Raw genomic sequence first — 15718 nt, 5'->3', positions numbered from 1 at the left:
TTGAGAAATTTGGAACTTGAGAATTTTGGAATTTGAGAAATTTGGAACTTGAGAATTTTGGAATTTGAGAATTTTGGAATTTGAAAATTGTGGAATTTGAGAATTTTGGCATTGGAGAATTTTGAAATTTGAGAATTTTGGCATTTTGGAATTTGAGAATTTTGGGACTTAAGAATTTTGGAATTTGAGAATTTTGAAATTTAACAATTTGAAAATTAAAGAATTTTGGAATAGGATTATTAAGATGAAATTCAAGAGATCGTGTAAATTTTATTCGAAACATTTTCTGGTGCCGCGAACAATTTCTCAGTGATTACATAATTAATTGGATAGGTCATCCGGTACATTTGCTCATTAATTTTTCCACGGGTGCAAACCGAACGATGTTCATTAAATTGTATGAAGTGTGTGAAATATTGATTGATTGGCCACGTATTTGTTGTTCGGGCGATTTATTAATTTTATTTTCAGAATGTACCGAGTTCTCGCTTGAAGTAGCATTAAATGCTAATGGCGGGTATAAATTTAATGAGACGAAGATAACGGCGGTGATAAATCTGGTGAGCTGATAGCTGTTTTGCTATCGTAGTTTAAACTTGATATTAATAAATTTATTTCAGATCTGTGTATAACGAAGTGGAGGCTCGTTTTTAGATAGGTATGGTACTATATTTTGTGGAGTGATGAATCTTTTGGATAAAAATATGAAGTTTGATTTTTATGTAGTATTATTGTGATATTAATATGAAGTTAAATAATATAATGTAACATTAATATGAAATTAAATAATATAAGGTAACATTAATATGAAATTATATAATATAATGTAATATTAATATGAAAATAAAGAAAAATAGTGTAGTATAATATTATAAAATTAGAAATATCAAAAGAATGTAATGTTAATATAACATTGAAAAATAATATACTATAATAGTAATCTAACATAACAACAAAATTATGTAATATTAATACAAAATAAAAATAATAATGTAATATAATATTCACATAAAATTGAAGAAAAATAGTACAATATACCATTAACACAACGTTAATATAAATTTTTAAATGTATAATATATAACATTAATATAAAATGAAAAATAAATAATATAATATTAAGACAAACTTGAAGAAAAGTAATATAATGTATTATTAACACAATATTAGTATCAATTTTTAAAACATAATATTATTATAAAATTTTTAAAAATAATATAGTATAATATTAATAGAAAATTAATAACAAAAATAATGTAATATATTAATAATACAAAATTAAGAAAAAATAATGCAATATAGTATTAATACAAAATAAAGGAGAAACAATATAGTATAACATTAATATAAGAATATCAATTTTTAAAAAGTACTATTATGCATTATTATTTATATAAAAATAAATTATAATAGTATTATACACTGTACGGGGCGTCTCACAATTAGTGTACATCCCTGAAATGAGGGGCAGCTGTCATGATTCTGAATAATAGTTCCCTTTGCATCAATGAGATTTGAAGCTTCGTTTTTGAATTATTAAGGAAAAACACGGACCAATCAGAACGCGAGGATTACGCATGCGCAGACACGAGAGTAACAGCTTCGAACCTAGCGGCTGAGCGCGCGTAATCCTCGCGCTCTGATTGGTCCGCGTTTTTCCTTAATAATTCAAAAACAAAGTTCAAACCCCATTTTTGCAAAAGGAAATCTTATTCAGAATAACGTCAGCTACCCCCCATTTCAGGGATCTACACTAATTGTGAGACACCCTGTATAGTATTAATAGTATTATATATTATGTTATTAATTATATAGTATCATTGCGGAATTAAAGAAAAATAATATATAATATAATATTAGCACAAAATTTAAAAAAATAAAATAACATGGTATAATATTAATACAAAATTGAGGAAAAATGAAACAGTGTAATACGTAAAATACAAAAAAATAATGAAATATAATATTCATACAAAATTAAAGATAAAAAATATAATATTAAATTTACGCATTATATAACAAAATTTGCGAAACATTAAAATGTTAAGCTCTTTTTACAAAACTAAAATACAGTCAAAGTATTCCATAATTAAACTAATTAGTATCATATCTAAATTACAGATGTTAATAACATTTGCGTTATATCGAGGTCCGCGGATATGAACTACGCAATCTATGAGATCATAGATTATGAAATTTATGTTTAGAGGAAAGTTGTCTAATATAGGGATGGTTTTGAATACGGGGAGTTCTAAAATCATTCCAGATAAGAGCTGCACTCTGTTGCTAACTATCCTTCCTTTAGAACTCTGCTTATATCTTCAAAACTTAATTCCCAAAATTTCATATTTTCTAATTTATAAATTTTCAAGTTTTCCAATTATTCTATTTTAGTAAACTTTTTGTAATTTCTGTAGTTATCAAATTTAAAAATGTTTTAATTTTTTGAAGTTTTCAGATTTTTAGAGTATGGAAGCTCAAATTTTTTAATTTTTAATTATATTCTCATATTTACACATCATTTTAAATCTCAAGGTTTCTCAATTTTAATATTCTCAAATTTCTATTTCTCTAAATTTTTAAGTTCTCAAATCTCTAGATTCCTATGTTCAAAAACTCAAGATGTGAAAATTCCTATATCTTTAAATCCCTAGATCAACAAATTCCTATATTTATAAATTTTTACACCTCTAAAATTCTCATGATTTTAATCCCTAGATTCACAAGTTCTTATGTTCCAAAAATTTTCTAGATCCCCAAATTTCTGTTCCTAAATTCCTACATTTGTAAATTTCTAGTTTCACAAATTTCTATGTTCCCAAATTTCAAAGATTCAAAATTCATATGGTCCCAAATTTCAAGGTTTCAAATTCCTATATCCAGAAATTTCCAGATTCCCAAATTTCTGTTCTTAAATTCCTACATTTCTAAATTTCTAGTTCCACAAATTCCTCTGTTTCCAAATTTTACAAATTCAAAATTCATATAGTCCAAAATATCAAGGTTTCAAATTTCCATACCCCAAAATCTCTAGATCCCTAAGTTTCTACATTCCTAAATCTAAAAATTCTCAAATTCCTATATTTCTAAATATTTAACCTCCAAACTCCCCTCTTCATATTGCTACATCTTCAAATTTAATGCTTTCCCAATTTTAAACTTCTTTAATTCTTTCAAGATAATTGAATATATTTGGAAGAATTTCTCGGACGTATTTTAATTGAAAGCACTTCATTATACTTCACCGAAGTTGGACACCATTTTAGTTACGACTCGGAGCGAAACAAAAGTACCTTAATACTCGTCTTGATTTCATCGCTGTTTTGCGAAGTACTTAGGCATTTGCAAAAAAGTTTGTTACGGACGCAAATAAATGGTGGTCGCAAAGACGGATCTGAACTATAACGAAAAAGTGGTAAAACTTTTTATACGACGTCATTTATTTTTTGGCAAGTCAGAGAAGCAACGTGATGCCGTGCTTTGTCACGAGGATGAAGTGCACCTTTCTTGTTAACAAATGTGCTGTTCGCAGACTAAAGTGACTAAATTAATTTTCGGAAGTTTCTTTGTATTTTAGTGTTTAATGTGTTTCATTTGATACCAGCTCCATTTTCAGATACATCACAGTATAATATCCGTTGAAATCATTCTGAGCCATATTTCTTTTGGATAAAGTAAACCACAGTTCGTAATTAATATTTGTTAAAGAAGAAACGTTAAAAAACGTAAAGCGTGTCTTCGATAGAACGCGTTCGATCTAATCGGAAGTATTCGGCGATGTTCGATTATTTACGCCGCGCGAGCTGGTTGCCGATCTGTGACGGTTGACGCGAGGCAATTAGAATACATTTGGAAGGCGAATAGTGAACATTTGTAGTGTAAATACGGAAAATAGTGAAGTGTAGTTAATAAATTGTTAAATTAAAGAAGTTGTGGAGTTTATTTCAGTCTCAGTTTGCAAACAACAGTGAAATTGTTAAAGAGTTCTGTGCATTAATACTACAACAAGAACCGTGTCGACTGTGTTGAAAATTTATTAGAAACTGAACTACAACTTACTTACAAGTGGACAATAGAAATCAACAATGATATCTACACAAATTTACAGATCCTCCCTCATATTAAGGTTATGCTACTAATATTATACTATTTATAGTTTTTCACAGAATTTCCCGTATTATTAATTATTCCGGAACTAAATACCGTAATATATTCGACTGAAAATAATTTTAACCTAAGCTGTACTTGCACTACTTTCAAAATGAACGTCTTTCCAATACCATTAATCAACCAAACTGCCATCGTCCAAATATTAAGGAATGTGAATTATTTTCATTATGGACTGGTTACCGATAAAAATATATATTACGTTTTAACTATTGTCATTATCTTCGTTTCTTTTAAAAATGGACTTGCCCCACTTTCAAAATAAACGGCTTGTATGCTAATAAGATTTATGTTGTCTATTATGAAACTAACGTTCTTGACGTCAATTTTTTTAGTTTTCCTTAGTGTTTTGGTTGGTTTTTTGCAGGAAATATTAGAAATGATTAATAGAAAGGTACGTAATGGTTTTATATTGTAGAGTTGATCGCTTTTGTGATACTTGAAATATTTTAGAAATTTAGAATTGCGGAAACTTGTAAATTGAGGAATTTAAAAAGAGAACATGGGAATTTAGAAATTTTAAAATTCTCAAATTTGAGAATTTGAAAATTTGAAAATTTGAGAATTTTGAAATTTAAGAATTTGAAAATTTGAAAATATGAGAATTTGAAAATTTCAGAATTTAGAAATTTGAGAATTTAAAAATTTCAGAATTTAGAAATTTGAAAATCTGAGAATCTCAAAACTAGGAAATATTCAAATTTGCAACAGTACAGATTTAAAAAATTTGTAAATATAAAAATTCCAGAATTAAAAAATTTTAAATTACAATTTGCAATAAAAATATTTTTAATACTCCAAAATATGGGAATTTGCGAATTAAGGAAACATAAAAATTTGTCTATGTAAGGCTAGAAAATTATTAAGTTTGACAATTCAGGAATCTCTGAACTTTTACTGAATTTAAAAATCCTTTTTAGTTCTGGCTACCGCAACACTTTTTTCACACAATTTCGAATCAACATTTGTATTCACGCAACTTCTCATCTTTAATTACGTGGACTTCTAGAACGTGACATGCTCTCCAACAATTGGTTAGCTTTCTTATATTGCTGGAACCATTTTTATTCTGTCCTTTTACTGGCAGAAACTACCTCGCACACATTACAAATGAATCTTATTGCAGCTTTTACTGTAACTTCAACTTTAAATTTACAAGAAGTATAAAAGTACGATCTTTTACATCTTCGTTCGCCATCTTGAATTTCAAATATATATTCAAATATATCATTCAATATATCATTCAAACTAATTTCAGTATCTTTAACCTAAATTATTAAAATTATTAAATTCTAAAATTTAGAAATTTAGAAATATGAACATGTGGAAAATCTGAGTTTTTTAATTGAAAATTTGATAATTTCAGAATTTTTTTAATTTGAAAAATTTAATAATTTCAGAATTTTTTTAAGTTGACAATTTGATAATTTTGGAATTTGATATTTGGAAACATGAAAATTCGAAAAATTCAAGTTTCAGAATTTTGATAATTACAAATTTGACAAGTTTGTATTATTGGAATTTGGAAATTTGATGGTGTGAATATTTTGAAGTATGATAATTTGATAATTTTCATATTTTCAAATATCCAAAATTTAAATTATAAAACTTAAATTTTCCCAATTTCCATATTTACAAATTTCTAAATTTTGGAAAATTTGTATTATGAAAATTTGATAATTGTGAAATTTCAAAATTTGAAAATTCGATATTTTCAAAATATAAATATATAAATCTGAAAATTTGATAATTTCGAAATTTGAATGTCAGAATTTGGAAACCTAATGAAGATGAAAACTCAGTGATTTTTGCAGAAGCAGCTATACAACATCAATTATCCCTATATCCGAATTGAAAGCACATCGATATAGATAGATGTCCATCGCCGTTCATTATATGTTTTCATTTGTTCACTGTCCTTTAAATATTGCTTTCCAATATACGAAACTCTATTATTTTATTTCAATTGAAATACCGTAGAATACATTCCGGGGCTCTGTATCACTGCTACCCAGTTGTGCCATTCTATGATTAAAAGTACATTCCACAAAGTTATTTATTCCAATATGACGTTAAATTAAAACACTGTACAATGTTCTGCTTTTGTATTTGTTTCGCGAGTTCCTTTGCAAACAAAGCATATTCGTTACAATCATGCAATTAATACAGAACTTGCAAATTAAAACAAAAATGTATTACATTTATAAGGAAGAAAAGAATTTGCAGTAAAGTCTCGATACGAACGGAAAAACTATCTCCATCACTGGGGGAATATCCTTCAAGATTCCAGAAAATTCGTTCACTGAGAAATGTAACGTGACCCGGGTTCGGGTATATCTGTAAGATAAATCAAAACAAGTATAAAACTTTTATATTTTTGACTTCTACGTTATGAAATTTTTACCAGTAGATTTTTTACATTTTTTAGATTAAAATGAGACCAAACACGACGTAATTCGGGACATATTGTAATAATTTATACAAGTAAAATCCTCGAAGTGATAAAGCCATAGCAGTCTATGATTTCAACTGTCAGACGTATCACGTGATTACCCGAATAGCGTCGAAGAGAAACGAAATTACCCGATGTGTCATTACTCGTCAGTTTACCTCGCATCTTAGTAAAGTTACAGTAAAGTTTTAATGTAAGCAAAACGCTTGAAGTTACAAGTAAATAACTTTCGAAGTATGTCATGTTTGGCTTTATTTTAATCAGGAAAATATCACAAATACATTGGTAAAAGTTTCACAACAAAAAAGTCAAAAATAGAAAAGTTTTATTCTTGCATTAGGATTATCCTGCAGATATGTTATTGTTTGCTCGCGTTCGGTTGTTCGAACGTTCTGACGCTCGCTGTTCTTTTATACGTTCGACAAACTTCGATCAGTGTCAGAACTATTCGATATAAGTAAAAGTTGAGACCCGAGAGATTCGTTTATATCGAGACTGTACCGTATTCGATACAATAATCAGAAAAGAAAATATTCCACGATGAACGTTTCCGCAAACACAGACATATTTAAATTCTTCGCTAAAAAAGTCGTTTAAACTGCCGGATATTCGCGTTTCCATTCTAAACAGTACGCACACTGTAAAACACTCGGGTGGGATCCCACTTTCGTCGATGTTGCATTAAATGGAAAATAGTCAAGTGAAACGTTCGATTGAATGATAGAATAATCGATGCAGTCTTTTCTCGCTTTTATTCGAAAACCGTTTTGATCAAGCAATCAGTCGATGATTTCAAGTATACTTCTTTTCATTTGTACATTCAATACGCCGTTTTTTGTACACCTTCGTGTCAGTGATTATCAACACGTTGTTTTTTGTTCCAGTGATCCTCAACCTTTTTTGTACATCCCTTCAAAATAAACATTCAAAAATTATGGTGGTACTAAAATGATTGATAGATGAATTAATTTTAAGTTAGAGGACAGTACACAATTTTCAATATAATATGGAGAACCGGCAAACGTAACACATAAAGACCCTTGCGAATGTATTAAACTACCTTCTGGTATTTCAAACAGCAGAAGAAAATTAAACAAAAAGTGTATAGCATTTTTATTATTTAAAAGTTTCGTGATTTATTGAGAAACTTTTGTACGGCCCTGGATCAATACGTGCATACAGACCACATGCGAATACGCGTACACTATCGTAACCTAGTCCACCATGAAATTATGGCAACGTTACGTCAATTCCGTGAGGACGGCTCAAGAACATTAAATGGTATTGGTTATAGAAGGATAGGTTATAAAAAATGTCCAAGCAGTTTCAATTTAATGGTAAATTTGGTAAAGGACGCGTCGTTGAAAGAAGAATGAACACTACTGCAGCTACGACTAGAACAAACGCTGGAGAACACAGGAAAAGCAGAAAAATGTGACAGTATCAGTTATCGTAGACGTCGAGTCCAGTGGTAACGTCTTGTTGAATTAAAAGAGCTTGGGAAAATCTAAAATGTTTTCGATGCAACCAAGTGCAGTGTCTCGAAAATGTCTTCTAGGAACATCATTTTGGACTTTCTTAAAATTATTAAGCAAAACAAAGAATTTTGTTGTCATTTATTGAAAAATGTTTATAAGTTAAGTATAGTTTATAAATTTATGTATCAGATAGAAACAAGAAAATATTCTTAGTTACAAACAATTAATATTTTGCTCTTTGCTCTTTTCTGAGACAATATATGGGAATATGAACGTATCTGGTTTTATTCTATTTGAAACTCGCGCCAATATGTATGTTACAGCAGGTATAAGGCTGCCATGTTGCATCTAGTAAAATATTTTTCATTTATAAACGATGAAAGACATTAATAACATACTTCTTTTTTCTCAAAAACGGTCAAATTTTTTTCTCTTGTAACTTCCTAAATTACTAACTTCCCAAATTTTCAAATTTAATAATTTAGAAACTTAGAATGTTCTGAATGTAGGATTTTGGGAATTTAGAAATATGTGGATTTAAGAACTTAGATATTTAATAATTTAGAAAATGAGGAATTCATGAATTTGGCAATTTGCAAAATTGTTAACTCATCAAAATAGTAATGTTTTATTCTTCAGTTTATAAATGGGAGAATTTAAAAGGTTAGGGTAGCATAAATGATAAAATTCAAAAGGTAAAAAATTTCAGTATTCATAGTATGATTTATGCGTGGTATGTTACAGTGAGATAAGGGGAAACAGTCCACCGGTATTTTTGGCCGCATTTTCTTTGTGTCTGGTAGCAAACGAATTACTTCCTATAACTCGAAGATGTGTTCGCCGTGGAAGGAAAAACAGCAAAGACAAATAGGTATGCTGGTGGTTGTTCCGTTATGGCTCGGTAGAGTGGGTAAATAGCGCCGGTAGGCGAAAGACAGAGGCGGATCTTGAATCTTTTTTGGAGATATTCCGTAAACGGGTGCAATGGCGAATTTAAGGTATTTGTGAGAGGAGAAAGACAATTAACTGTGAAACATAGAAATTTGGAACTTTTATGAAAATGTAATAAGTTTACTATTGAAAGCAAACATTTCACTTTCTCTCGGGTAAATGATTTAATTTGGAATTATTGTTCAATGTTTAATTAATTTATATGGAAATTACTACGTAGTATTTAATATTTAATTCATTTATGTGTCATGATATGTTTGTTCAAGGTTTAATTAATTTACTTGTTATATGTACGTGTTGTGTAATGTTCAGTATAATTGTTTATGTTAGTGTATATATTGTTTTTATTCAATTGATTGTATATATTAGTTAATATATATTTTTTAATATTTAAGTAACTGTATATGTTCTTTTATATATACTGTTTACTGTTTAATTAACTGTACATTTTTATACATATATATTATTTTTATTTAATTAATTGTATATGTTTATCAGTATATATTGTTTAATATTTAATTAATTACATATGTTACTCCATATGTACTATTTTCTGTTCAATTAATTCTATATATTAAACAGCATGTATTACTTTATACTTAAATAATTTATAAGTTGATATACATTTATTCTTTAAACTTTAAAAAATTAATATACCAAATTAATCACATTTTGCCTGTAAAAAGAAATTTGTTGGAACATGATTTACCAATTTACAAACCTCATTAAAATCTGAGGAGAACACTCCAGATAGTTTCTTTGTGAGATCAAAGTTTGCTAATTTAAAGCTATACATATAGATTTTTTAGCTACAAAAAATGGAGTTATAGTAAGTTTACGAACTCGCAAGTTGCAAGATTTAAAAACTTCTATAAGGCGGAAACCACGTAGAAGCACATGCTTGCGTATTTGATTAATTGTTGATCTTAAAAACAAAAAACAGAAATTTGATCAATTTTTAACGTTGTAATTATGTATTCAAATATCTAATATGTATAATTAAATATGTAATATTATAATATATATTATTCTATTAATATACATATTTAATCTACATTATTTTATGCAGTTAATTTCAGCTACATGTTTAAATTAATCATTGCTAAATATTATATAATATCAATAAAACAATTATTACTTAATTTTTATATTGACCTCACTATTTAAATGTGATGTTTATTTTAAGTGTAGCTTAAGTTAATTCATTTAATTAATATATTTTAATTTGTTATTATAATAATTATAAAAATATAATAATTTATTTTAGTTTTATTTCAGTTTGTTTTAATTAATTTAGTATTATCAACAAACGATTTAAATAAATGTGTTAAAAGCTTCATTTGAAAGCTTGAGATTCAATTACATTTTCTTGAATTTTTTTCAAGAAGAACAAACAACAAGATATCTTCAGTTCAGAACTTTTTAATTTATAACTTGTGGAAGTTATAATTTATGTCATAACAGCATTTCACTTTTATTATTTAGGATTGAAATCTAAGAAAACTTTTCTATTTCTTATTACTTATTTTTTTATTTGAATAAGAATTGTGAGATTGATTTTAATGACTGAGAGTTATCTTTAGGTTAAAGTTAGAATATTTTGTAAAAGGTGTACTGTTAAGAATCAATTTTTTGTTAAAAAAAAGGACGATTAATTTCTTATTATTGGTAAAGATAGATATCGAATGCAATATTTCATTCTTGACAACCAGACAAATGTAGCGCTCACCGTTTATTATATATTGCCACCATTTATATTGCCGGCTGACTGGGTTTTCTTTACGTAGCATTTCATGTACGCTGGCAGAGCATACACCATTATCGCAGCTTACGAAAACTCGCGATTTTCTTAAATTTAAAAATTTAGAATTTTATAAATAATTGAAACTTCAAATTTATATACTTTTAAATTCAGAAATTTTTAAATTATACAAGTGTTTAAATTATAAAATTTGCAATTTTTTACGATTATAAAATTCTAGACGTTCAGTTTCTAAATTTTTTAAATTTCAATTTTTCAAAATAAAGAATTTATAAGTTTTCGATTGTATAAATTAAAAATAAAGAAATTTTCGAATTTCAAAATTAAGAAATTAATTTTGCAAATAAAAAATTTAGAGACTTGTAAATTTCTGATTGCTAAACTTAGAAATGAAAGGATTGATTCAATTCGAATTATCAAAAATTACAAATTCTCAAAATTATTTCAGACATTTTTTAAATTTTCAAATTTACAAATTTATAATCTTCAACTTTTCAATTAAGGAATTAAAAAATCTAGAAATATTTTAAATTCAAAAATTTAGGACATCATAAACTTGTAAATTTTCGAATTTTTAATTTCCCAAATTTTTTAACATAAATTATATAAATTTACAAATTTTATTTTTGTCAAGTTAAGTAATTGATCAATTGTCCCACATAAAAATTTGTAAATTCATTAATTATTAAATTTAGAAACTTGCTAATGTATAGATTAAAAAATAAAAAAATTTTATACTTTTACAAGTTTCAAACATTCCCAAATTTCTAAAAATTTTCACGCTCCCCAAAGTTTCTAAATTTTGAAATCTGTAAATTCTGAAACTTCATAAACTTTTCAAAATCTAAAAAAATTTCCCGATCTCCAATTTTCAACTTTCTGACTTTCCAAAATTTGTAAATTCTCAAATTTCTAAAAAAACAAGTTAGTTCCTAAATATCTCAATTTGCAAATTTGCAAATCTTCAATATTTGCCGCTTTATAGTTTTAGTAGTATACAACTATCTAAATTTATAAATTTTGAAATTTGTAAGTAGTCAAACACATGCAAGAATCTTTCTACATTGCCAATCGCTACACTCAACCTTGGCAATATAACTAGCGGCAAGCGTTTCCATCCATTCCTTTGCTCCATCGAGTCATAAAATATGCGATATTAAAATTCCTGGGAACTGATTTTTCGAACAAAACTTCAGTTATCCGCATACTTTTTACCGACAACTTCAACGCAGGAGTGTCAAAATTTATGCGAAATTCTCCGTTCTGTCTGCAGAGACTCGGTTTGGATCAGTGGAAGATAATTGAATTTTACGAGTAGGACAATGACCTCAAACTTCGTAGTCCTCTTTGCACACAATGAATGGGAGGACGAAAATGGCATTAATATCTCAGTCTAATTATCACGATCACCAAATACCAATTCATTTTCAAGCAGTCAAAGATAAAACTCCGAAGAAGAAAACATACAAAGAACGATTTATTTGTCCTTCATCTCAACACGCTGTGTACCAAAAGCCATCCCTTAAAAATACAAGCATCTATAAACAACAGTGAGTATAATTCTTCCAAACAATTGCATGAAAACTAAAATTATAATAACTACAAATTAGATCATTAATCAAATTTCTAATATTGAACGTGATTTAGTTTGAATTTAGATTTAACTTCGATTCGAAACAAGGACATTGACAAGGCGTGTACAAAAAACAGCTAAGAGCACGAGTTTCCGGTGTTCGCGTTCCTCCATATTCGAGTCATCAGGATACGAACGTTGTATTTACTATTTGCCATCGTTCGGAAACGGTCCGGTTTCCACCGAGGAGCAGCAAGCATGAACACAGTCACTACAGGCGAAAATAACGAAAGAAACGGGCAACCACTATAAAATACGAGGGTTTCTTTGGACGTGAACGTACGCAGCTTGTCCAGGATACCCACGTCGTTGCTGACGTTGACGACGTGTTCTCTCTCTCTCCCGTGATCGTTTCAGAAAAGGGGTATGGAGAAAAGAGGAGAACTCGCTCTCTTTTTTTCTCTATTTCCCACACCCCTTCCCTCTCTCTTTCGCGCGCACACCGTTCTTTCGTTGCTCCGTAGCTCGTTCTTTGTCACTGATACGCGAGAAGCAACATAGCGAGGACGTCATCGACGGAAGGGCCTCGAACGAGACGAAAACGACCCCGGGATCGAGCGCGTCCACACCGGCTGCTAGCACGGGCCAGACTGAACTCACTACCGTTGCCGATCGGGCTCTTATACTCGGGGACGGTCGTGCGCATGCGCCGATCGAGCTACCAGCCACCTAGGGTTGGGCCGATGCTACGTTTCGAAAAAGAGGTGTTGATCCTCTCCTCTCGACCGATCGACTTTTCATCGGGAGATGAGCCACCGAAAACATCACTCGATAACTTTTCTTACTCCCTATTCTTCGTAGTCTTTTTCATCCGACGTTAATGTCTAGTGCTTGAACAATTGGAGAAGCAGTTAAGATCATTTCTTTTCTGTGTAGACACTGTTACAACTAAACATATTTATATAGTTATAAAAAAGAATCAAATTTCTACTTTTTTATGAAATAAGAATCTACAAAAATTCATTACAGTTCTAAATCTGTAGTTCATTTCGAATACATAATTCAAAATTGTAAAAATTCATTTATAGTCTGAAAGTGTCTTTATAGCTCAGTAATTAAATAATTGACATTTACTACTCAGTTATCACTGTCTCAAATATTGCTTATTATCTTGTTTTCATTTTTTTATAGAATTTCATTATATTCACATATTATATTCATTTCATTATAGTCTGAAAGTGTTCTTATAGTTCAGCAATTAAATAATTATGACATTTACTATTCAATTATCACCGTCCCAAATATTGCTTATTATCTTGTTTTCATTTTATTAAATTACTTCAGTTATTTAATAAGAAGAAAAAATTGGAAAATGTCTCAATGGCCAAACGACTCAGGAAACAATTAAAATAATTACAATTTCTTTTATACTTAGACAGTGATAACTACGAAAGTATACGAAACTGCAATTTCTACTTTCAGATGAGATAAAAAGAATGTACATTTGTGAAGGAAAAAGTAATTAATTGTAGTCTGAAAATGTGGCTCAGTAATGAAATATTCATGACATGTCCTTGTCATTAATTACTGCTATCTCAATAATTAAATATTAATTTAATTTTATATTCAGTTTGCTGATTTAAGTATTAAAAAATATTACTGCTCCGTAATTTATTTTTAATTACTGCTATCTCAATAATTAAATATTAATTTAATTGTTATTTTATATTCAGTTTGCTGACTCGAATATTAAAAAATATTACTGTTCCGTAATTTATTTTTAATTTACTGTTAATTTAGTACATTAAAAATAAATTAATTTAAATATTACTGTCTCATATATTAATTTAATTCTTACCATTTAACAAAAGAAAATGAGGATGTTTTGTGGAATGAAACTATTTTACTTATAATAAATTCGTTTAATCAGTCTCAATGGGCTTTCTCTTCAATTAATTTTGGTAGATAAAACTTTTCAGTGGCAGCTTGTAATAAAGTACCGCTTTTAAAGGTGTTTACTGCTGCATAAACATCTTTTTGTGTGTAATCTTCTTTGATTTTTTTTCTGTCAGCTTTCTGATGAGTTTATGTGACTAATGTAAAAGAATGATATAAAAATATATTATAAAATTTTAGATTATTTTGATGTTATGACAAGAATAGGCAGAATTATATTTTTGTGTACTTTTTATTAACATAAATGTATGGAATACAAAACGTGCAATAATACAATGAATATTAATAATGTAATGAATTCAGTGAGGCTGACTTGTTTAATAGTTCAATCTCGCATGAAATTCATTTCAATATTTGAACAAAATTAATAAGAAATAAGATTAATTGGAATCTTCTATTATTTAATGAATCTAAAACGACGCTACCTAAAAAATTATATAAAATTACAACTTTAACAAAAAGTCGGTTACTTGAGTTATGAAACCAATTTAAAAACATTGAATCTTGAAGTACACAATAATATTTTCACGTGTTATAGAATTATAAAAACTTATAATTTATCTATGTAAAACTAACACATTTTGATTAGTTTAAACGTTAAAAAAAAAAACAGAAATATTGTTAACAAAATTCCCACATAATTGTAAATTACCAGACTCGTTCGAGTATTAGAACATTCGGCTTACGTTTTATTCGTACGATCAAGGCGCCGCCATTACACTTGCCGAGCACCAAACGTCCTAGAAATTGCAACAGTTGCCTTATACATATTATATTCGAAATGGAACGAACTTGTAAACTGAAATTGTAGGAGTTAATATTAAGACAGCATGATCCGATTAATGCCAGTTTTAGTGAAATTGTAAACGAGCATCAAAGATCAATTTGTAGAAGTATCGAAGATCAATTTATACGAGTTGATCTACATATAATAAGCTGCGGTTTAGTTTGACGCGATTCGACTCGATGGAATTTGAATCGACTAGATTCGCTGCAATTCGAATCGACTCGGTATAATGTATCTTAATTAGATGCGATTGCGATGATTAATGCGATGCGTGATTTAATTCGGTGCAAAACTTTGAGATCGTCGTAAATTCAATGTGATTCAATTTGACTAGACTCAGTTCTTTTCAATTTGTTTCAACGCCACCTCCACGCACTTCAATTCAATTCGACATTATTCATTTTTTATTTTATACATTTCTATAAACTTGGTATTTTATAAATTAAAAATAAATGTATTTACGATTAGAAGAATGCTTGTAGAACTACAAAGAAAAATGCAAACGTAAAAGGGGATTGAAATAAAAAGGAATGAGAAGGAACGTGACAATACGATCCAGATTACGAATATCGAACGTTGCCATTGTGCTAACA

General features: G+C 28.6%; 1 protein-coding gene and 1 long non-coding RNA gene across 28 annotated transcripts in view; one reads left to right on the top strand and one right to left on the bottom strand.

The window, feature by feature from the left end:
• Positions 1 to 12850, top strand: part of LOC143264951 (uncharacterized) — a 50955-nt gene extending 38105 nt beyond the window's left edge. For 11 of the 25 annotated variants that reach the window (XR_013038957.1, XR_013038945.1, XR_013038944.1 and 8 more), the window contains 4 exons: positions 7503 to 8254; positions 8841 to 8967; positions 12083 to 12359; positions 12457 to 12850. This is a non-coding gene — a long non-coding RNA (uncharacterized LOC143264951). Of the gene's footprint in view, positions 1 to 3021; positions 4561 to 4837; positions 8255 to 8840; positions 8968 to 12082; positions 12360 to 12456 lie in introns of those variants that run through there. The other 14 variants (XR_013038960.1, XR_013038955.1, XR_013038938.1 and 11 more) reach the window with 14 other exon arrangements.
• The window catches only part of LOC100882921 (metabotropic glutamate receptor 8), a 78679-nt gene extending 65815 nt beyond the window's left edge, over positions 1 to 12864 (bottom strand). For all 3 annotated transcript variants that reach the window (XM_012287961.2, XM_076534195.1, XM_076534194.1), the window contains exon 1: positions 12726 to 12864. The gene's annotated coding sequence lies outside the window, so the exon portion shown is untranslated. The remainder of the gene's footprint in view (positions 1 to 12725) is intronic.
• Between the last annotated feature and the right edge of the window lie 2854 nt (positions 12865 to 15718).

This window comes from Megachile rotundata, chromosome 8 (assembly GCF_050947335.1).
Source record: "Megachile rotundata isolate GNS110a chromosome 8, iyMegRotu1, whole genome shotgun sequence".
In the NCBI taxonomy this organism is placed as follows: domain Eukaryota; kingdom Metazoa; phylum Arthropoda; class Insecta; order Hymenoptera; family Megachilidae; genus Megachile; species Megachile rotundata.
This window is presented reverse-complemented; position numbering and strand designations above follow the sequence as displayed.